This window comes from Canis lupus, chromosome 1 (assembly GCF_048164855.1).
Source record: "Canis lupus baileyi chromosome 1, mCanLup2.hap1, whole genome shotgun sequence".
Taxonomy (NCBI): domain Eukaryota; kingdom Metazoa; phylum Chordata; class Mammalia; order Carnivora; family Canidae; genus Canis; species Canis lupus.
Genome location: NC_132838.1, coordinates 21,079,993 through 21,104,790, shown reverse-complemented (window position 1 = coordinate 21,104,790; position 24,798 = coordinate 21,079,993). Strand labels below are relative to the sequence as shown.

Here is a 24,798-nt window from a genome sequence, read left to right as displayed (position 1 = left end):
GGGAGCTAAGCTCAAATAAACTTGGGGACCCTAGGATGAACATGTAGCTTCAATGCTGCAGACCTTAGTCAAGAAACATTATTACCATGAGGGGTAAAGGCCTACATCCCTGGAAAAAAGCTCACAGTCACAAACCCACTTTTCCATGTATCTCCAATCAGCCCCCATCTTGGGAAATGTCATCATCAGCGAGGAGCTATTACAATTCAACGTGATGAGGTCTCAGACCTTCTCTTAAGAAATAATTTTTAGAAAGGATGAGAAAAAAGTGAAGAAGGGATGAGGGTACAGAGAGGGCTTTACAAGAAGGGAAAGCAGCATCAATGAAAAACGCCACTTACGCTATAGTTTAACCTTGTGCAACCTCCTTGTGTTATTCCTATTCCTCCAATCCCAGCTCTCCAGGGCTGCATATGGGCACAAAAAGCACAGAGGGCCAGACAGCTATATTCCTAAGCAAACATTCCTTCCCAGGAAGCAAGAGGATTTAGAGAGAATGTTGTGTCAGACAAAGCTGAAAGACACTTTCAAAAGGAGAGACCCAAGCAAGAAAAAAAAGATAGTAAGACCAAGGTTCTAACTGATCTTGCAAAGATGAGAGGAACGGTCAAAGAAGCAATTCACAAAAGGACATATGTGCTTCTCCTGATACCTTCTTTGCCTTGAACTTAAGAGGATAAAAAAGAAATTTGGTAAAATTCTATGATTAGTCATTATAAAAAGTTCATGTCTTCGTAGTGTTTTAAATTATAAAGACTTCCTGTTTCCATTACCTTATTTTAAAAGCATTTTGAGATAGATTATCTATCCAAGCAGTCACCCATCTCCCCCCATCTTACACATCAGGGAGAGCTTTTATTTTTTTTATTTTTTTATTTTTTTAAATTTTATTTATTTATTCATGATAGTCACAGAGAGAGAGAGAGAGGCAGAGACACAGGCAGAGGGAGAAGCAGGCTCCATGCACCGGGAGCCCGATGTGGGATTCGATCCCGGGTCTCCAGGATCGCGCCCTGGGCCAAAGGCAGGCGCCAAACCGCTGCGCCACCCAGGGATCCCAAGGGAGAGCTTTTAAACGACTGGATGGGGATGGGCGTGGGGCTATGCTCTATCTAGGTTTTTTCATTCCAAATTCCAAGTCAGAATTGTTAGCACTTGATCAGAATGTCCTTCCAAGTCACCTACAGTCTAAGGAATCTGGAGATCAGATTTTTATAGCAGTAAGTGGTACCTCCTAATGTTAATTAGAGTTAAAGATGACCTCTATGCTGTGTTCTGAAGCATCGAGCATAAACCTCGGTGCTTCAAAAAGATGCTGTCATCTTCTGCTTATTGAGAGGATTGTTAGGAACAGTGAGTTTCCAATTTGGTGAAGTTTTGAACAGACATCACTGCCATGGTACACGGTAAAATCATTACCCCAGCCTCCCTTTCACAGAGGTGGAAAAAAAGCACAAATTGTCTTTCTTCTGTCAAAACATATGGCCCTAACTCCTTTCAACTGAAAACAAAAGCATGAAATAATTACCAAATATAAGACTCTGTGGCAGAGGCTGAAATGAAGAAGAAAAATAAACTGTAAGAATTGTCAGTATCTCTGCCCAATCAACCACTTCTCTATCTGTTATCTGTTCAAGGACCTGCCCCTCTCTCATACCCAGGGCAAACTTTTAGGTAAAATCAGCCAGCGATATTTCACTGATGTAACCCACAACAGAGATCTTAGCTAGGTGCTTTGGTACATTAAAAAAAAAAAAAAAGGACTCTAGTATTGTCATTAGGAGCCAGTTGAGAGAACGCAGATATCTAACAAACAACTAGAAGACATATGTAAATGAGTAGTATCTGTACAAAATATTTATGCCAAAGAAATGTAAAGGGAATCATCCCCTTAGAAGGGGGTTATTCAAAGACTTCTGGAGGAGGTGAGGGCTTAATAAGGAAAGGTAATAATAGTCCTCGAAGGGCACTGGGCAGTAGAACAAATTACCACCAATAGACAGTGCACCTCTTCAGGCACATTTAAAATATTAATTTAATTAATTAATTAATTAATTAAATTAATTCCTTTAATATTAAAGGAAGCCTGGGTGGCTCAGTTGGTTAAGTCTCAGACTTGATTTTGGCTCAGGTCATGATCTCAGGGTCATGAGATGGAGCCCTTTATGGGGCTCGACGCTCAGCAGGGAGTCTGCTGAAGACTCTCTTTCTCCCTCTCCCTCTCCCTCTGCCTCTCCCCCTGTGTGTGTATATATATATATATATGCACAGGCAAATATATTCAAATATTAGAGTCAATTTAATTATATATAAATATAATTTAACTATATATGATTATATATTATATATAATATACATAGTATAATATATGTTATATGTTATATATTATATATTAATATATTATATATAACATATTATATATATATAATTATATATAATTAAATTAACTTTCTCTAATATTGAATTTCAGACATTTTTCCCCCTTTGATCCAATTTTTCTTAATTTTAAAGATCTACTACTGGCTACCTCAAATATTTTTTGGAATAACAAGGGTACAAATAAATATAAACAACAGTAATTATTTTAACAATAAAAATTACAGTCAGAATGCCCCTTTGATGTTTATCTGAGAAACGAAAACTTTGATAGCTAAATTACTTAGGTCAGTAACTTTGAATCTCCAAAACTAGCGATGTAAAATCCAGATGACTGCTATTAAGATATGGGCAGCAGTTTAAAATTCTCAATGTTGATGAAATGAATGAGAGACCTTTTTACAAGAAGAGGAACATGGCAGTCTTACATAATAAAAGGCCCAGATTTGACTTTTGTCTCCCCTCGCCCCCGTTCCTTGTTAAATTAGTATCTACATGAGAACTTAAGAGAAATACAGAGAAATGTTGAAAATAAGCAAAGGACGTTCCCTTTTCTCTCTCACCTGATGGAGAAACATCCATTAGACATATAGCCCTTTGCTTATATCATTAGGACACATGAGGTTCTTTGTCTGGAAAACTTCTCATTCCTAGGTAGATCTGGAATTTCCTAATCGCTAGATAGATGGATTATGTGTCTACCGTGTGTTTGTGCGCGACTGAGTGTATGCATGCATATCTGTGTGTTATATTGTGATGAAATTACAGGTCTATAAAACGTGGCAGCAGGGGGATGGGAAGCAACTGCTCAGGTATAAGGTTTCCTTTGGGCGTGATGGAAATGTTCTGAAACTAGACAGATGTGGTGGTTGCTCAACATTGCTTATGTATCAAATACCACTGAACTGTTCATTTTAAAATGGTTAATTTTATGTCATATGAATTGGACCTCAATCAATGCAAACAGAACAAAACAAAGTAGCTGGCCTATAACCTTCACGTTGTCCTTCACCAAAAATAAGAATGAGGACCCATCCGCAGGGAGATGGTATTCCAGTAGCATGGAGGACCAATGATAGGTCAAAGTTCTTAAGCAGTATGCACTGTCATCAGTTGGCTAGATGGAAAATTTAGGCAAATAATGTAGCCTTCTTAGGAAAGGAGGCGGTCTTTCCACTGAAATAAAAACTGCTCTCTCACCAAAGTCACTCATGATCTCTTTGTTCGCAAACTCAATGTTCTTCATTCTACCAAGATGCACTTACGGATTAATGGTAGCATACACATGCCAAATTTATCAAATTATACATTCAAGATATGTACAATTTGTTGTATATCAATTATACCTGAATAAATCTGTTAAGAAATTTAAAAAATAGATGAACTTATGATTCTCCCTCATTGTCAAAACACCTTGAGTTAACCAGCTATACATAATGGTCTCTAATGTGCTCTAAGGAGCAGGAGACCATCTTTCCACTTTTGATTCTCTTGCTCATTAATTGACTACAGGTAGGTCATTAACCTCTCTTTCAATCGTATGATACTTATTTTGAAAATAGAGATCATAACATCTGCTGCTACACAGAGATGTGGTACAAATAAAACAAGATCATGTGCTGAGAAAACACCTTGAAAAAGTACGGACCTCACGGTATCTCGTTTGTATAAGCATGTTCAGCGCCCTAACGATGCATGAAATATTTTTTGATGGTGACGCGTCTGTTTTCCTTAATGAGAAACCTATTCAGCTTTTGTCTCTAAGAAGCATACACAGAGAGGGTACCGGTGCTGGGATGTAGACAGGATTATGGACCAAAAACCTTTTACAAAGAATGAGCTCAATCAGTTGTCATCAAATACATCTCCTCTTCTAAACCTTCCCAACATTTTAATTTAGAAATGTGTAAATTTTATTGAGTATAGAGGTCTTTTCTCTCATAAAACGTGATGGGCTCCTTGGGGGCAGAGGGTGTGACTTGGAGCACATTTCATATAATGGCTTGCCCACAGCAGGTGCCCAAGAAATGGTTACAAGGGAAACAGCCAGAGTAAAAAAGGATCAATTCTCTGCTTCGCTTACAAAGTTTACAGATTGTTAGCACCGAAGTGCCTTACAGTGGATCTTTGTTGAGAAAAACTGTCCTCTGAAACATGAATGGCCTCGTGAAGGTACAGCACATTAGGGCGAACCCCTGGCATCACACCGGAAAGGGGACATCACGTGGAGAGAACACAGATGCGTAAGATACTGCACTGGGCTTGCACAGGCGTCCAGCCCTGGATGTGCAAGACTTCCCAAGGAACTCAGCCACATAGAATTTACGAGCAGTGCTGACTTCTCTACTTGTGGTATCAGTTCCTTAGGTTCCACGTCCAGCTTTTAAAAATAAAAAAAGACTGCACGAGCTACAACAGAGTCAGTCTGTGACTTTAATTTAAAAAAAAAAAAAGGGGGGGGGGTTGAGAACCTTAAACAGAAGTCACAGGCAGGTTAAGGGCACACATCACCTTAAACAGTGGAAACACCATTTCCACTCAATAGGAACCCCCCGGAACAGCCTGGCCCATGATAAGGAGGCAAAGCTCAGAATACAAACCTCAAGCTGCGCTCACCACTTAAAAAAACGCTCCCTTGCGATCTGCCTTCTGATTTGTCCTGTTCTTTCATGGCTCGGTTCAGACCTGTTTCATCTCATTGGTCTGTATGGCTCACCTTCCCCTTTGCACGTCCTCCACCCTGGGTGGCTGTCTTGTGTGTTATATTTATGATCTTTTTTCCTAAATATGCTGCAATTCCCTGGGTGTCTGTGTGTGGGGTGGGGGTGAGGGGTGTCTCATTCTTTCCTTCACACTCTCTGTCTGGCAGATAAGATGTTTGATGCTCATTTTCTGGTGAGGATGATGATGATGATGATGATGACCATGATGATGGAAAAGCAGCTGGCCATGCCCCTTCTCCACTTCTTTACCTTCCCTGCACACCCACTACCCCAGGGGAACTGCTAAAGAGCTCCTGGATGCTGCAGCCGAAGGTCCTTGTGCTCACTCCACAACACCTGACACTACTGACTACTTCTTCCTTCCAGTCAGATTTGCTTCCCTCGGCTTCTCTAACTAGGTTTTCCTGCTATCCCCCTGCACTTTTAAATTCAATGACCTCCTGGGCATACCCATCTGAAGGGCTCCTTACTACAGTCATGATAAGATCTGAACTCCTTAATAGGGGGCACAAGGCACTTTATGCTCTGGCCACCGCTGACCTTTTCAGTCCCATCTCTTACTACCATCCTTTGGCACCGTGAGCTCCAAGCATCCCACACCACTCTCGGGTAACAGTATATGCCATGCTCTTCCCTGATGCCAGCATTTTGCCTGCTTGATACCCAATAATTCTTGGACTCCTCTGTCCTCCAGCCAAATGTGGGAGAGGCGCCCCTCCTGTGTCCATCTCTAGGAGTCTGTGCTCCCACGTCAGTGCAGTATCAAACTACATTTTGGCTACTTCCTGGTCTATCCCATGTCTGTCTCATTCAGAGCTATCATCTAGCACCTTACTCCTGGGAGGCCCTGAAGCTTCTTACCACCATTTGAGTGGACGGGTTACGAAAAGCACATTGAAAGGTTTTTTTTAAAACAACCAAAGTAACTTCCCTATAAAATAAAATGCACTACCTCTCTAAAACTTCAAGCTGATCATCTCAGATGATGGTGCTAGTCCAAAGAACAGATAAAAGATTCTGTCCAAGGACATATCAATGACTTACCTTCAGTGGGGAAAGCCTGAAGCTCTGGCTGTTTCTGTTCCCTGAATTCCCCTGTGTTCTGATCCTGTTACTAAAAGCCAGATGCCAAGGAACAAGATGCCAAGGAGAGAGGATAAGAGGCCTCTGAGGTCTCTGCAACTGTCCCAGGACTCAGAATCCCCAATGTTTTCTCTCTTGAGTGGGTTGTGGAAAAGAGAAGGCAAACTTTTACCACCTATACAGAAGGCCACACAGCTCAGGGGTGAAAAAGGAACAGGAACCCTGAGCTTGGTAGCGTATGGCTGGGCTACCACTGTAATGTCAAGAGAAGGTACCATTCATCTTCATGAGAGTTTTAGCTGCAGTAGTTCATCACTTTGATGTAACGGGCAACATCAATTTCAGGGCCAGTCTTTTTTTTTTTTTTTTTCTCTAATCATGCTTCTCTTCTGTTGCACACCGGTCAGACCAAAGAGGGCTATATCAATATGACTGTTCCTAAAGGTGAAATGATCTGTGGTGTTTTCTAAAAAAAGTCTGTTGTGAGCCAAGTGAGTGAGAAAATGCTAAGATTTGCATTTTCTTGAAATGGGATGCTATTTTTGAGCTTCTAATTGAAAAAATCCAAACTGCAAGTAATTAAGTGTGGAGGAACACACCAAAGGTGGCTCGTATTTAGGCACATGGTAAACCGATTTGCCGTTGAAATGGGAGGCTAATATTAGGGGTGGGTGAGCCAAGCCATGCCTTGTGTTTGTTCAGTGCCTCATACTATTTTTCGAATGTCATGGGCTCAGCAAAACCCAAAACACATTTTCTCAGTGCTTCTCTCTATTTTTCAACCCATATGTATTTCAAGAGACGTTTAATTCATATGTTTCTGATTTATTTACATGCAAGTCATCAGAATGTTGTTTTGTGCGAACTATTTGATGTCCAGGAAGCCTGTTGAGCCTTTCCTTTGAGGTTTCTTTTTTTTTCCCCCTTAGGATCAGGAAGCCATGATTTGCAAATAGTTAAAACAAAAAAAAAGAAAAAGAAAGAAAGAAAGAAATAAAAAAAAGCTCATCAAAATCTCTAACATTTTTTCCTCAAAGGTTCAAATTTTGTTCAAAAGGAGGTGGCGTAAAGTCTGAATACAATTCGCAGTTGGCAGACTCGGCCTTTTCCTGTTCCTAATTGACATTGCTCTTCTAGATGGTAGTAATGTCTTCCTCGTGGACATAAAAGTGCATATTTTGCAATGTACGAACAAGAACAGGTCTTAAAGAGAGGCGATGAGCTCTTCAAAGATTAAGTGAATGTGTTTTGCAACATGGTATCTGGGGCCAGGGAGGGGGTCTCCACAACTAGAGAGAGGAAAGCAGTTATCACTTTTCCAATATTTCATCCCACTAGGGACTTCTCAGGCATTCTCTCTCCTCAATTTATAAAAGTAACTCTAATTCAAGTATGACCTGACAGTTGTTTGCATACATTAAAAAAAAAGTAATATTATAATAAGCTCTCCATTTGTAACTACAAAAAGAAAGAACACTAGCAATTTTTAGTGTGTCCAAGGAATGAATTATTTTGAAGATGCCTATATTCAGACTTTTTGACAAAGCAGGCCTTCTTTTTTTCTTTGATAAGGATTAAGACTCCATCATGTGTTAGCATATATGGGGGGGGGTCATCTTTTAGGATCACTGGTGTCCACATAAGTTCAACCACTTAAAAAGACACTCCAAAATGTAGAAATATTTTAGAAGACTGAATAAAGTTTCAATAGGGAGTGGTTTTTAAAGTAATGGATAGTTGTTTTTTTTTTTTAAAGAAATTGCATATGAAAAGGTTGCTTCCTCGGCAGACTTACCTAAATTTCAGTCCCCAAACCAAATTAATGCTGGGCAAGAAGCATATAGCTGGTATGTGACACTATCTCATGCCTCTGTACCTCTGTAGTGTGTCTCTAAAATATAAACCCATATTTCCCATCAGACTCTTTGTCCTCTGTTAGGGGGACAGATTAGGAATGCTAGTTAATCTGAGCAGGGATGGAGAGATTTCTACGTATGCTGCCTTTCAAAACTAAGATATCTTTCTTCCCTAAAACTCTTTTCCATTTTCCCATTTCAAAACCAGAATGGTTAGGGCTAAAAAAGATTCAAAAAGTCTTCTCAAATCAAATATCTCCCCAGCACAGCTGCTGTTAAGTGACCCAACATGTTCTAAAACAGGCTTACAGTCCATACACTACGTTATTTTGCTATGAGTCCTCAATATCATATATTTCAGGAAAGCAACAATTTTTTAAAAAGTTACCAAATTGGACTTCTCAACACATCAGTCTTCGAAAGCAGCTAATATGGCATGAACAGCAAAGTAGAAATGTTAAGTCTTAAGCTGTCAAACTGAATGATGATTTAAGGTTATAATATGTGTCCACCAACTATCAAATAACCAAGTAGCCACTATTAAAATATATGACTAGAGCAAACCAATTAATCACTAGTTACTGTGAAGTCAAACACAGCTCAGAGAAGAACATTGTAGGAAGACTACCAAATAGCAAAATATAATCACTATCAAGACTGTAAAAAAAAAACAAAAACGAAAAGAGACAAGAAGACAACCATTTAGCAAGCCAATCTGTATATTTAAGGATAAACTTGAGTAAAGTAAAAGGTAGCCTTGAGCAAATATCTTAAGAAACACTCAATTGCCATTGTAAAATTATGGTCCATTTTATCTACAGAGTCTATCACACAGACATCTCCCTATAATTTAAATCAACAACTGAAATTTTTAGATTTTTATTGCTTTCGATAAAGAACAGTTCTGATGTGGAAAAAAATATGAAGTGTGTCAAGCCTTATGGTTCAGTTTCAGTCGGTGGCCTTCAGAACTAATAATTCACCTCCCATTTAAAAAACTTTTTTTGGGGGGCCGTATTTTTATCTTTTGGTCCTGGTTTGTCGGCTTTCGGTTTAAAAGAAGGAAGATGTTAGTAGAAATATTCACTCACGAGAAACCAGATTACCTTTTAAAACTATATAAATTCCTAATTGTGAGTAATATTTTGAAAGGCAATAGTTGAAGTAAAAAAGTCATAGCCCCATGGGCTACCCATCTGTAGAACAGATTACAAGACATGTGAATTTGAGAGCATTATAGAAAAATGTTACTTGGAAAGAAAACATTTTCACGGGTAGCATTAAAAGTGTCTATAATGTTCTTTTCCCCTCTTTGCCTTTCTGTTCCCCAATACTAGACCTTCTCTTGGCAAACTCACAGATGCGATCCCTGCCGCGCAGCAGTAATGAGGAGCCTCCCCCTGGGTACCCCCCACTGTCACAAATTTAGTCAGAGAGAAGTCACTGTGTAGGGGAGAGATGGGGCTCCAACACCTCCCTTCCGAAGGGAAATGCTCATAGAGACCCACGCACCCAATTCGCTCCTCCTCTGTATGGCCTGAGATGTACAGGAAAAGGGAACCTCAAAGTAATCCTGCCCCTATGCAGCCCATGCTCAAATTTGAAGAGGTGTCCTAGATGAAATGCGCGTGCACGTGCACACACACACACACACACACACACGCATCTCTCTATTGATGCCATTTTTCATTGTCATTTCAATGTTTAACAACCTGAACTAATAGCCATTTTAAAACATGTCCTGAGCTTCTGGAGAGAACCCACTCCCCACCACCCATTTGTTTTTTAACTTTAGTATAATTCTGATCATCCTGATGGACTAACCTGCTCCGGGATTTTAACACAAGAGTGGACAGATTTTTGTTTGTTTGTTTGTTTGTTTGTTTTAATTGAAGGTCCTTAATGTGGGCCACATGTTTCTGGCGGTGACTTGGAAGTACAGAGGAGGCAGGGGCAGGGAATGCAAAGTGGTAGAGGGTTCGGTGGTGGTGGTGGTGGGGGGGTGCGGGGAGGGGCTGGATGATGAAAAGACCAGTTCCACAAGCAAAGCACATTAGCAACCCAGAGTGGAAAGGGCCGGAAGGAAAACCCACCCACCTCACCCCTGCGTTCATTCTATCAACCTGCAATTGCTGCAATCAAAACCATATGTCGGTTCTTCAAGATCTTTCTCACAGGACAAACATGCAAAGGGCCTCAGGCCTGGCGTTGCCATCAAATGGTAATTGATACCATATGAGCCACAAAATAGAAAAGCACATGCAAACAGCAACCTCTCTCACTGCACCCCCACCTCCCAAACCCCTTCTCGGCCCCTTGAGAGGGATGAAATTGCAGGTCTTGCCGGGCTGCTAAGTGCACTGTGCACCATGAAAAACAAGTGTATGTGGCTCCAGTAACCACCTGTAAATCAGAGAGAAAGGAGGGTCCGCTAGCCAAGAGCTGGTCCCAGAGAACAGGCGAAGGCGAAAGGTCACCCCAGGTTAATACAAGGTCATCGATCATGGGGAGCAATGAGCACAGGTGTGAAGCAGATCCCAGGCCTGCGAGCCCAGAGCGCCCTCCCCGGCCCGCAGCGCATCCGGCCCGCAGCAAGCCGGTGCCCGCTAAGCCACATCTGTCTTCCTCTCCTGCAAGTGAGATAGTGGGAAAGTGGAAACCGCTCCCCAATTACAAGGCAATTAGACGGCCAGGGACTCGAGCCCCGCATCTGCTGTCCCCTTCTCTGAAGCTCTCTGCATCCCATTGTTCTCACCGAAGGGGGAAAGGAAACCCAGAGAACCTGCCGAGCTGGAGGCCCTGGCGGTTGCCGGCTGCATGTAATACAGTAGGTAAAACCCGGCTCTCTTCCCCCGACACTGACAGGCCGCAAGCGGCCTACGGCTCGCGCCTCTGCACGTATATATTTTCTTATTAACTCAATCGGGCAGAAATTTGCAGAGATTTGTTTGGATTTAGAAGTCACAACAGAACGTCAGTTTTACAAACCAAGGCTCATTCTGCGGTGAGAGGCACAGCCCTGGACCCGACCATTCGCCGCACGCGTCTATTTGTTCCAATTCCTCCAGCAGCCGCTTCTGAGCAAACAACCGACTTGTTCTAAACACACGCAATGGGTCTAATTTTTCCTCCTTCTGCCTATCCCATTATATGTGATATTTTAGTCTTATAGATCTTATGAAGTTTAAATATTTTCCAGATGGGACTAGGGAGTACAGGACCCTGTAAACACTCTAAGTTATAAAAAGACCAACCAAATACTCAAAACAGAAGAGAAAGACGATAGAACAGTCTTCTTCTGCAAGCTGCAACCTCATGAACGAACACGGCAAACTGTAAAGGGAGGGGGCACCAGCAACCCTCTTTTTCTCCCCCCCCCCCAATTCTCCAGGATTGGCTGATTCACATCCTCGCTTAGGTCGTGTCTATTTATACCCACCCTAATTAAAGCATTCCCCCCCCCCAAAAAAAAAGACGATCCAAGCTCAATTTACGATTCAATACATCTCAATGGCAAGAAAGAAAAGCACGGCTGTGACCTAATGATCAAGTGCACCGTCCCACAGAGGGATGCTGAGAAGGCCCAGGCGCTCAGCAGTCGCCTCCTCCTGACCGTGTGGCCGCAGAAGCCCTGCGCAAGGTGACGTTTCCAGGGATGTGCAGCCTGGAGGCAATCCGGGACCATGCTTGATGACGCTGCGCACCGACCCAAGAGCGAAAGAAGTGAAGCCACGAGGGGAGCAAAGTAACAAGGGCAGGGAATCACGAGCAAAATGCCGCCGAGTGGCAGAGGAGGAAAGAAGGAGGGCGAAGCGGATGGGCAGCGTACAAGCCAAAGCAGGGGTCAAGCCAGGCAGGCTCGGGATCACCACTGTGGGGAGACTCTGACCTTACCTCTGCTTTCCCTTCGTGGTCCAGTCAACATAACCCTGTATCTGAGCATCTGCATTGTTTAAATTTCATCCTGTGCTGTTGTTTGCTGATTGGTCAGACATGGCTGACAGCATCAGAACTGCAATCTGACAGACAAGGAGCAAGCAGGACCACAGCACAGAATTCATAATAGGAAGGAGAGAGGGAACTTCATGCTGGATATATGAACCCACACCCGCAGATGTCTGCCGCAAGGCCTGGGGCTCGCCTAGGGGTGGGAGGGCCTAGGAAGAGCCTGGGAGGAGGGCATGGAGAAGGGGAGGTGGGACAAGCCACCCGATGACCAAGCGCGAGGCTTCCCCTGGATGGAGCTGCATCTGGACCACGTTTAGCAGCTTCCCCTTGCCACTCCCAGTTCCTCCCGGGGAACTGAGGAGGCTTCTCTCCCTCACTGCCCTCTCTGCAGAGTAAAAGTGGGGTTTCCGGTTTGGGAGCTAGCAGTTGGCCTTTCCTTTCCTTGTTTTTCAGGATTTCTGACATTTTCCAGAGGATACGGAAGCTGCTAAGGAGAGGCCAGTTGACAAAAGCGTGCCATCCAGATTGCTGCTGTCGAGAGGCATGGCCTCCTATGTAACGCAACCCTTTAACTATCTGCCAGCAGGAAAGCCAAGAGGAGAAGAAAAGACAAAGGTTTGAAGGTGTTTGGAAACGGTTAGTGAAATTGCTGGAGAAATGATGCAAGAGAGCGAAAAGAAAGGAAAAAGCTTGAAACTGGAGGGAGGAGCGGCTACTGCTGGGTTATGGGGTATGTGGTCCTCCTTCTGACCCAAGTGTCTGTTTCCCTCCAGGCTCTCAGGAGCCACCGACACCGGTGGCTGGCCACGGATCACTCTCCATGCTCCCCATCTAGCTCCCAGGACGCACGCGCACGCACACACACACAGTCAACAGGTACAACTGAATTTACCTGCTACAAATGTAGGATCATTTTCCCTTATGTTTAGAGTTTTCACCTCCAATTAAGGAATGATTTGAGCACTGGCCTTCAGGTCCCCGCTACCCAGAATCATGACTGTACGACCCTGGGGGAAAAATGTTCAAATCCAAGTGGAGTTTCCCAATGCTTAGCAAAGAACATTACTTGTTAATGTCCTCTCACAGGACTTTTGGGAAGGTATCACACATTTACTGCAGAAGAAGACACGTAAGGTACAGCAAGGGGAACAGAGCAATAAAAAAAAAAAGAGAGAGATGGTTAAATGTGGCCAAGAAGGCAAGGATAAAATAAGGATAAGTAATAGGTTGGGTTATTGCAAGTAGCCAGGTAAACGGACAGGAAAAGAAGATGCTTTGGCGGAGAGGAAGGAAAATAAGGTCGACACAACATGAAAAGCAAGACTCAATGTAAATTCTGCCAAAATACCACCACTGACCTAACATCCACTTGAAAGAGTAAAATGGCAGAGCAGGGTAAAATGAATCCATCTAGTTCAAAGTGAAATAAAAATTCCACCAGGGTTGTCATCCCCTCAAGAAAGAACAGAAGCATCTCATCTCATTTCCTTCCTTCTTCATTTTGAAGACACCAGTTATAACAGAATTAATTTTTGACATAAAGCTAGAAAGATACACCAGTGAAACCTGGAGAGGCAGGGAGAGGGGATTAACATAGAGGAATTGTATATAGAAATGAAAGCAACAAAGTAGGAAGAGAAATGCATGTAAGCAAAACTAGAGGGTTGATGTGAAGCCAGTTCTGGCCGGAAGGAGAAGCCCAGGGCAGAGAGAGGTGCTCAGAGGGCTGAGATTTCATTAGGAGAAGAGAAACCTGATGTGAATGAGACCTATCCAGGCAGGTATACACAGCAACGACCAAATGACAGAAAGCATGAGTAAGAATGCGGAGACGTGACGGGGGTCAGGGGTGGGGAGGGGGGTTAAGAGTATAAAGGTAATGCCAAAGAGATCCCACAGGAACTGGGAACCCAGGATGAGTCTGCCAGAAGCAGAAGGACAGTGCCTTAGGATTTAGAGGGTCACAGATACAATTTTGCTACAGGCCGAGGAGACTCGATGAAGACAATTTCATGCATTTCTCGAATCCACTCTCTACCCTGAAAAAAACGTCCCTCATCTCCAGGATCTGTCTGCAATTGCACGAGATAACAATGAAAATCTGACACGAGGGCCTGCCCTCCCGTACACTTCCTGGTCAGAAATGAACCTAGGCAGTGCCAACCGTGTCTGGGGGGCACTTTTCATTACCCGTGACACGCCAGGTACAAGTTCTCCCTTGAAGAAGGAAATCCTATGATCTTCATTCAAAGCGCTGATGCTACCCCTGGAATCCATGAACTAAAGATATTAAAGATCAGTCGAGAGAATGTCATTTGAGAAGACAGCATTTGTAGCGCGAGCCCTGAGCATCTGACCAGCCTTTCAAGCTCTGGGTCTCCTGTTTAACTCAGCAGAGGCCCGAGTGGGTTTTACTGAGGACGCAGTCATTGCCCAAGTGGTGGACAAGTCTACAGCTCCGTAAAGCAGGAAGGGAAGCGAGATGACAGCCGTTTCCAGGTGCTGGGACACAATAAAAACAATGAGGAAGGAAAATGTTTGCTTTTAACGTCAACTGAGATGTCAGTACCCATTAATAAATCTATCTGCTAAATCTACTCTTATTCATGTGGGACATCACCAATTTAAAGTAAAATAAATTATCTTTAATTAAATGGAATTGTCTTCCTCCTGCTATCATCCCCAATTATTACATTCTAATCAGCCCTTTAGGGAGAAGGCAGGAGAGGAGGCTGAGAGGCACATTGACTATAAACAATTTCTCTTTCTGTCAAGTGATACAATTTTTATCTTAATTATTGTTTAGAACTGTAATTTTTGAATATAAATAATGAAAGCTACAAAATTTTTTAGCATGTATGGGCGGGGTGCGGGATGGGGGTGGGGGTGGGGGTCGGGGGGAAAGGCCACATGGTCACTTCCAAACTTTCCTTTTACTTTTCCTGTGTGCAAAATCTCAGGAGTCCAAAGAAGCCGCTACAGGCTAAGCAAATGACCTACTGAAACCTAACCTGGTACTTTAACTTCCAGCACAAGAGCGCCAGTTTTAATTAATACCTTAAAATATACAGCACTGGGAATCCCTGGGTGGCTCAGCGGTTTAGCACCTGCCTTCGGCCCAGGGGCATGATCCTGGAGTCCCGGGATCGAGTCCCACATCAGGCTCCATGCATGGAGCCTGCTTCTCCCTCTGCCTGTGCCTCTGCCTCTCTCTCTCTCCTCTGTGTCTTTCATGAATAAATAAATAAAATCTTAAAATAAAATAAAATAAAATAAAATAAAATAAAATAAAATAAAATAAAATAAAATAAACAGCACTGAGGGCAGGCTATGGTGTTTTGGGGTTGTTAGGGGTTACTCCATGGTATCAGCTGATGTTGCCACTAGAATGGCACATACACCTTGAATGTTAAGCCACGTAACTGTTTCAAAGGAAGGGGCTGATCCACTCAAATACTCAGTGAGTTTCCCTGTCCCAGTTCCCAGCATACCAGCATCCCTCTTTTCTTTTTCTTTCTTTTTTTTTAAACTGCACTCCAATTCTCAGAAGAGCAATGTGTGTTGTAACCTAGTGATTTGTCTGAAGGATGCTCTCCATCATCGGTTCTCTTGCTGCTGCAATCCCGGCCTCCAAGTGAAATGGCAAAAATCAGCAAGCAAATCCAAGAGTGCCTCCCCCCCATCCCAGTGGCACAGAGGTGAAATATTTCCCCAAGAGTGACGGAGAAGGAATTTTGGGCCAACTGAGTCAAATCTCTGCATATATGTTGTATATCCTTCTCCCGACCCCCAGCTTGGTGGGGTTTTTTTGTTTGTTTGCTCGCTTCACTCTTTAACCGTGGACTTTTGTGAGGGTGGGGGATTTTCCTGTAGCTTTCTACGTAACAACAAAATTAACCACTGAAATTGGGAAATTGATCTTCTGCCTAGAATAAATAGGTGGGGGTATTGACTGTTTTCTGACTTAGAGTTACTTTTTAAAAATGTATTTTTTTTTCAGGGTGTAGTAGTACTGTTTTCATTTAGTATTGCCTTTGAATTGCCGCCTACAGAAGTAAAAAAAGAAACCACAGCTATACAAGCCTGCTGACTTTCTTATAAAAGAACCAGTTTTAAACTTGTTTATACTACTGATTCCAAATGAATTCAAGATGGTGGCTAGTTAAAGAAAGAGAACCCATGCCAGGAAGTTTGATCAAAGAACTTCAATTCAGCAATGTTCAGTTTTAATTGACCACTAATTAAGCTACATTAGTCCAAGAAAGGTCTGTATCACTTTGAGTAATAAAGAAAAGAATTAATTTAACCCTAACCCTGTGTCAGTCAGCTTTAGTAAATTCATCTGAAAGCAACTTCTCAAACGACAAGCATGAAAGAGGTGTCTCGTGTTAAATGCCAAAAGTGGTCTACAGAATTCAGAGAGGACCAGAGACTCCGTTTTCAAGTGCATTTGTTACTTTGCTAGTGATGTCACCTTGCAGGTATAATTATCTTCATTACAGATACAAAGATGTCTTGGGTTGCAAAGGGTTGCTTTAAAATTGGATTCAAAACATGGCATCATACCAGCCACAGTTTTAACTTTCCTGTATTCTAGACAAAAATAGAGTGGATTTGCAAAATCATGAGAATTTTCAAAGGCTTGGAACTCTCCTTCTGGGAAAAGTGAGTTGAAGACTAGGGGGGGAAAAAAAAAACAACTGCAATAACACCACCAGAAAAGCTCATTATAATTAGGAACCACAAGCTATGACAAGCATGACAGCAGCATTTAAAAGTCCACGTGTTAAAATAGTTCATTACTGAAGACCCAGTTGCAAAACTTCTCTTCCATCGAAAAATTTTATGTTCATAATTCTAATAAAAAAAAGAAAATCTCAGGAAGGAAAAAAAAAAACATAAAACGGCAAAAGCCCATTTCAGGATTTAACATCAAATGTAAGACACAGGAATACACTGCTTTACAACTTGGTGTTTATGACTTTTAAAGTCCTGCACATTAACCCAGAGGTAAATTCCCTATGGTCACATGGCAAATATAAAATAGTGAAATATGTTTACATTTTAGAAATAAACCCAAATGTCAATAGTATACTGGATTTTATTTTATAGCAATAACCCCCCCACCCTCAGGCCCATAGGAAGGATGCTGAACCTCACAGCACTGAATGCCGCCAGGGCCAAACACCCTGCAAGAGGAGTATCCTTATGGCCTCAGCACACATTATATTTTGTCTTAATGATTTCTGGCAACCAGCTACTGCATTTTCTACAATAGAATTTAATGAATAATATTTTTTTTTTACAATCTGCCAGTACACTCATTAAAATGCACTTGTTTGTGAAATGCAATAGCTAGCTACTATATGAAACCAAAATATTAATGCAAATTGGCATTTCTAAGTTTAAAGCAGTATTTGCATAACGGGAACTAAACATGGTACAAGCTGAAAGAGTGCACAGAACACAAATGCCTCTTAACACCGTAATTATTAACGAGAGAAATGATGGCTTGCTTCTACCATTAGAAGCCCAAGGAGAAAGCATCTGCCAGGATGAGCCATTATGGGCTCCTGGTGCTCCCAACAACAGGATGATGGGAGAAATTCCGCAATCCTCTAACCTATTAAAGTAGCCCAGGTACAAGCACAAACACCCTCGTTCCCTGTGATTCGAGGACCAGCCCATTCATCCAGTGCCGGCCCTAGTTACAAATGAAAACTAATCCATACAATTTTGAACGTTCAAGTATGAATGAAAAGTGGTCGTCAGCACCATCCACATTCATCAGGCACATTTCTCCCAACTCATTGATGGAGTGAAAAGACATACATTTTTACTCATTCGTTCATTCTACAAACAGCATCCTACTGGGCTACTTTGGATGGGAGAGACCCTGAGAGAATTGACATTAAAGAAAAGTTTCCATACTTACTAGTTCAGTCAACAAATGTCATTAGAGCACCTCTACGTGCATATTGTTGTCCTAATCCTTGAGGGGAAGATAAAGAGTTAAAATTTGTCTTCCAGGGGCACCTGGCTGGCTCAGTCTGTAGATTCTGCAACTATTGACCTCAGAGTCCTGAGTCTGAGCCTCATGTTGGGCACAGAGTTTACTTTAAAAAAGGAAAAAAAAAAATCTTCCAAAGGCTTGGAAGCTGGACAGTGATGGGAAGACGTGAAAATTTCAAAACGCAAAGTCAGTCAAGTGAGGACCTAAGTGAGTGTTAAGGATTTAGGACCTACAGACTTTTTCATTTTTTATCAAGAGAGATTTAGATTACATGAATAAATATATATTATTTGTATTTTAACAAAATACTCCTTTTTAGTGGAACAACAAGCATGAAGGTATAAGCTCGTTAAATCCCGCGGAGGCCAACTGATGCTGAACATTCTACTCAAGGGCCATCCCTAACTGTAAGGATAAGCGGATGCATGTGTGATGTAGGACTGAGTCATTCATTTGGCTGCATAAACCTTTCCTGGTGGTCTACAATGTGCTAACCAGTGTATAAAGATTCCTCAAGACATGGCCCCTCTTTTGGAAGATTTCTCTGATTCAGAGAAAGGTCATTCAAGGGCTGATTTCCTTTGAAAAGTTTGTCTACATTGAGTTTTAAATTTAATAATAAAGAGATGAACACGGATGGGAGAAGCATTCCCTAAAACGTTAGGTAGCCTTAAAATACCAATTCTTAACTTCAGATGTTTGATGAATATAAAGCTACAAAAAATTTCAAAAAAAATACTGAAATATACAGCCATAGTGACTCCAGTTCTGTCACAGTCCGTAAGAGGTTAATAAACAAGTGGTTTGATCCTGCAACACTTCCATTTCCCAGACCGGCCCTGTTCATTAGAATTCCCCTCAATGATGCACATGTTCTATATCTGTGCTGCCCAATACAGTAGCTGCTAACCACACGTGACTACTGAGCACATGAAATGTGGCTAGTGTGACCAAGGAACTAAATTTCAAAATTGTGTATTAATTAATTTACATTTCATGTTAAGAGCTACATGTGGCCAGTAGTGACCTCACCAGACAGTGCGTTCCTAAAACGGTGAAATGGGATATGTATGTTTAGAGCACCTGTCATACTGGAGTGTGGTAAGGATTAAGCGAGAAGGTGGTTTGTTTGTTTGTTTATATTTATTTTTTTAAAGATTGAGAAAGGTGCTTTAGAAAGGCTTCTGAAAAAATGGAGGCCTGCAAGTGTGGTTTATTAAATATTGATTATTGCCACAATGAAATATGAACTGTTAGCTTTATTTTGGTTGTAGACCACTTCCCTAAAAATTAAAAAAAAGTCACGATAAGATTGATTTTACATTCTGTAAATGTCTGACTTAAATACCACACAAGCAAGCTTCCTGAAGCACATTCTGAAAACAATGTGGAAGCCGGTTACTGCTCTACAGCTACTTAGAGGATGGTCCTGGGGTCTATGGAATATAAGAAAATTCTTGAGAGTCCCACACAGATAATCAGTGATTGATCAAAACGGAAAACAAGGGTAATGCTTCCTCGAAGAGCTTTAGCTTTAAGTAAATTTGCAATTAGAACAAAAATTACCACCTCCCAGAAACAGAAATACCCCAATCGATGACATGATCACCATAAGTGGCAATCTTTATTGCTGGCTTGGCACACACAAAAAATATTTACAAGTTTCCTTTTCACTTCACTTCGAGGACAGACAGCCCTTTACAACAAAACATGGAAAACCAACAGAAATAAATGCCAGCTTAGGGCAGTCTTATAAGATGGTTTCTGTTGGAATGGGCACAGTAAAACCCAGAGGCATCAATGGGATTTTACTAGGACTGTGGTGCACCAAATGGACAGGGCAACGGGAAGATTCTCAATCCAGGGTCTGAGGATACTTGGGGGATGGAACTGAAATACAACCACCAATGGGTTAAGCAAGAAGTGTCAGGACCCTGAAGACAGACTGCAAATCAGAGCTGCCACTCCGGCGCCCAGCTGCCATCTCTGCTCGGATAGAACCTTGTAGAGCATGGGGAGGAAATTGAAGAGTGGTACTAGCTACTGGCAGACTTGGCAGCTCTCTCCAAACCTTGGCATCTAAGAAGTGAGGTGTGCTTCTGGGTTCTAAAAGTTGGCAGGTGTAAGACTCTGCCACCAGATACCGCCACCTTCCTCCACAGGGTGCTAGGGAAGGCAATCGAGGTTTCAAAATCACTTCCAGAGCACTGCCAGGAATTATCCAACACTGATGGGAAGCACAGCAGTGGCAGGAAGAGAGATCCCCAGTTGTGAGTAGATGAAGAAGCTGCATTATTGGGAAAGCTGAAAAGAGAGTGTTTCATGTTGGTTTTCATCTTTTAATCTTAGTACAGAGGATGTATTCAATGATGGTGCAAATAATGTCCTTAATGCCAAAAATACTTAAAAACGTATTATTAGTTTCTTTATGCTAATTTATTTCCCTTCTTTGCCTCTTTATGACCTACAGGAAAAAAAATTAATGGTAATAAACTCTCTTTCAGGATGATTCTGATAAACCTCACAGTTACACTGAGAGAGTTTTCAAGGTATTTTGAAAGGTAAGATATAAATATGTATTTAGGGTACGGAGAAATGCACATTATTGACTCAACAGATTCTAACAGCTGCTTTGAAGTCGTTCCAGTTGGTTCACAAATAATGTACTACATTTCTAACACTTCAAATAAAATCCCACATTTTCATGGTGAATGGTGGAAATACCTGGACAATACTATAGTGTGCTATGCCAATGAGAGAGACAGAGAGAGCCGGGGGTGGGGGGTGGGGATTAATATGGAAAGAAAAGAAAAGCAAGCTACCATCATTTGTAAGGTGGCTCACCATGCCAGGAAATAATTATAAAGGTCCAGACACGTTCCTTCTAAAGCAAGCCTTCTTAGCCTCAGCACTGGTGAGGGGCTGGCCTGCACACTGTGGATGATGAGCAGCATCCCTGGCCTCTAGATGCCAGCGGCAAACTCCTACCCTCCTACTGCACTTGTGACAATCAAAAAATTTTCCCGATATTGCCATATGTCCCCTGGGGGGCACCACTGCTCTAGAGACATACATTTGTAATCTGAGTATGTCGGCCACAAATGCCCACTTGGATTTCCTTGACTCTTCATGCAAACAGTGGCAATCTCTAGGAGTATCTCCCTTCAGCCAAACAAGTCAACACCAATTTATACTCATGACCATTCAGGATGGGAGACTTGGACCTTGTGATCTGGTGGGGTGCATCAGTTCGAGCCTCTAACTTTAAAACAGGTAAACTATGTTCGCTCTGGAACTTTTGGAACCGTTCTACTGTCATCTCACCATGTGATGGAAAATACCAACCCCTTCTAAACTATATACAAGAGTCCAACTAGTATATTGTATATACATTTTTGATGAATAAGCGACTTTTGGGTAAGAAATAATTGGCATTATCTATTACTATCTAGTTATCCATCTATCCATCCACCCATCCGTGCTTTCCCCAATCCAGCCATACATTTATCATCATAAAATCTGTCATGCTTTCAATTCTGATTGAGTTACACAGGTAAAAAGCCCAGGACCAGCCAAAGAGTTTAATCTACATAGCTCCCTATTGGCAATGCATCTGGGAAGGCACCATTATCTATAAATAATTCCACATCAGGCCAGCTGTAAGTTTTATACACTACATCATCTGCCTCAAGACATGAAATTATCTCAATGCCTACATGTGCCTAAGTTTTCTTAGAGTGGTTATTTTGCTAGATAGGTCATCTATTGCTACACTCAAGATTCCGACACTTAAAGAATTCCAACACTGATTATCCTGAAAGGATCAACACCAAAATGGATCAACTGGATGCAGGAAGCACCATGTAACCATCTAACTCTTAAAACGGGTTAAATGGGACCTGCAAAGTGAACATTAAAAATGTATTAAAGGTTCCAAAAACAAGTGCTAGCCTGACTGCTTAGGCATAATCTGTTTCTCCTTTTTCATCTGTTTTTCTTTTCTTCATCATCTGAAAATGATGGAGGAAAAGAGCCATAAAACCAAAACTTCCTCCATAAGGAACAATTTAGTGTGGTTTGCATTTCTCAATGTCATATCTGAAAGGTAAAAGAGTTTAGAGGTTAGGATCTCATAATGATTCATATAAGTCATAGAAGCCTTTCTTGGGGTTAATTAAGCACATTGAATTCTGAAAGGTTTTATTAGCAGAACTGACACTGTAAAGTTGAGCCAAGAGGATCTGCTATTAGATGAATTCTTTAAAAGGTAAACGCATTTAACAACCACGCATCTATTTCCAGCAGGTTTAGCTCACTCCTTGGAAACATCCATGAGGCTCCCTGCACTTTGCGACCTCTGGGAAGTAGGATTACCAGATTCACATCAACATATCTAATTTTACAGTTACCTTATTTAAGTTTTTAATACAGCACAGGTCTTTTTCTCAGGTGTTAATAGAAAAATCAATTTTAAGTCACAACAGCTGTGATCATTTTAAATATCACAGCTGTCAGGAGTTGAAAATAACCATTTGAGCACACACATTTCTGCTGCAAATGTAACAAAACGAAAATATGATGAAATTTTATCTTTTACTCCCTCTGAAGCTGAATGTCTAATACAATAGTAGAGTAATAACTTATTGGCTTTAAAATAAAATCAGGCTCCCATTTCTTCGCTGACCTAGCCAACAGATGGCTTAAAAGAATGAAAAGAACATCACGGTTAAGATATACTCCGATGGAGCTAACTGTGGAACATGTTTAATTATGGAAATAGTATTAACTCCGGAAAGACAGAGTTAAATAGTTGATATCAAAATTGAGAGTTCATTTATGTAAACATTTTGCTGTGAAGCCAGGGGGAGATTAAATGGGATCCATGCTACACATTAAGTGTTATTAAAATCTAGGAATTTAAATTATGACACAGGACAAAATCTAAACTGCTATGAATAGTGTTAACTACCAACTTCCAGGAGAGAATGCCATTTTAACCACTTACTTATAAACTCAAACTAACTACTGGATAGGATTAAATAAAGATACTTTTCCCCCTCTCAATCCAAATCTAAGGTCATCATATTTTAAAAAACATAATGACACTCCTCAAGAACCTAAACGATAGCGAAAAAGCAAAAAAAAAAAAAAAATAGGGCATTATTTATCCTACTGGTTGCAGAAACATTAGATTTCTCTGTGAAATCAACGGTGGATGATGAACACCTAAGAAATTCTAGAATTATGTTAATAAACCATCACTGCTACCTCAGCAACAGGGAGGACCATGGTTCAAATGATTGAAAAATGAAATTGTAAGATTTAGACAAGAAATAAACTAAAGAAACAAGTACAATTTCCAACCAATTTCAAACCGTGGTATACTGGCAATGTTACACAATTTATATTATCGTTTAGAAAATGTACTCAAAAGTCTACCGACCTCCTGGCCAATATACAACCAGAAAATAAAAATCTGAAGTGTTTTCATCCCAGATCTACCTAAATTCTAAATTAGGCGAGTCTACCTCAATTAGCTTGATGCCCCTCTTCTTCCCTTATTTTTTTTTCCCTTACAGATTCAAAGGGTGGAGATGAAAGTTGGCATTATTTGTACCTAAACAACTTCTACTAAAAAGCTCATATCCCCCCACCCCCCATTCTGCTTAGGGATGCTTGGTACAGCAGGTACAGGAGAGCCCTACCATCCCCAATTATTTGCATATTAATTTCAAAGCTACATGAAAAACATTGTAGGCTTTTAATCATATCAACACACAAAAAGGCACTACAAAGTGAAACTACACCTGTTAAACATTTATCCCAACCCCCACATCACACAAAGGAAGCCTAAGAAAACAGCATCCATGCTGCTCCTGTGTGCTGAGCCTCCACTTCTGAATTGTAATAACAGGTGCAGAAATAATAATGTGCTGGGCAATCAACTTTTTCCCTCTGATTTGTCAGTTTAGCTTAATAATGCCATTAGGAATGTAAACATTTCTGCAATTTATATTTAAAAGTCAATAAAATAATGGGGTACAGAATTTATCCTTTTTAATTTTTTAAGTAATACATTTGATTATTTTAATCACGTCAGTACTTAACTGGATGGGGTTTAAATATGCATGTAACATCCATTTAATTTGTTTTATTCGTTAGAAAAGCTATTGAGTAATACAGCATTATTCTCCTTAAAAAAAAAAAAAAGCATACATTCTGGGGGAAATGGAGTGTAGCAGACACTTCCACTTTTTGCTTCTCTTCTTGGAGATGGGAATCCAGTGCCTTCCGAATGTCTCTCATTATGAGCGTTTTAAAATGGTAACCAAAGAGGTGAGGCTCCAAGACACACGCACAAGATGGCTCACGGTGAAAACTGGGAGTGTTTCCATACTGTGGATAAACTTTATTGGGGCTACAGTGATGAGACTGTGGTTGGTAAACGCATCAACTATTTTTAAAATGGTGTGAGAGTTTCCCTCAACATAGCAATTCCCACTTGAACAGGATTATTATTGGGGCAGTCATTCGGTACTCTATAATTCTCACCCTTAGGTTTGTGGAGGTGAAAAAGCCAAGTCAAATGTTAGCCTCACTCTTAACATCCCCTATTCATTTTCAGGTCAGCTACAATGGAAGCAGCTGGAACTCGGCTCTCCCCAGTCTGTCCTACCAATTACCTCAACGTGCCCTCTCTCCAGAGGAGTATAATTTGGTCTCCTGGAAAGCACAGCCCTAGGTCCCTGGAGGATGCCAAGGCCTGCATTTTTTCAGTGGAGCCTGAAATTAGACCATC

The 24,798-nt window shown here is 41.3% G+C and overlaps 1 protein-coding gene across 34 annotated transcripts in view; it reads right to left on the bottom strand.

The window, feature by feature from the left end:
* Nucleotides 1-24,798, bottom strand: part of TCF4 (transcription factor 4) — a 361,238-nt gene that overhangs the window by 67,370 nt on the left and 269,070 nt on the right. Inside the window, exon 1 of one of the 34 annotated variants that reach the window (XM_072822808.1) lies at nt 11,933-12,135. The exons of the other annotated variants lie outside the window; for them this stretch is intronic. The gene's annotated coding sequence lies outside the window, so the exon portion shown is untranslated. Of the gene's footprint in view, nt 1-11,932; nt 12,136-24,798 lie in introns of those variants that run through there. 34 annotated transcript variants of the gene reach the window in all.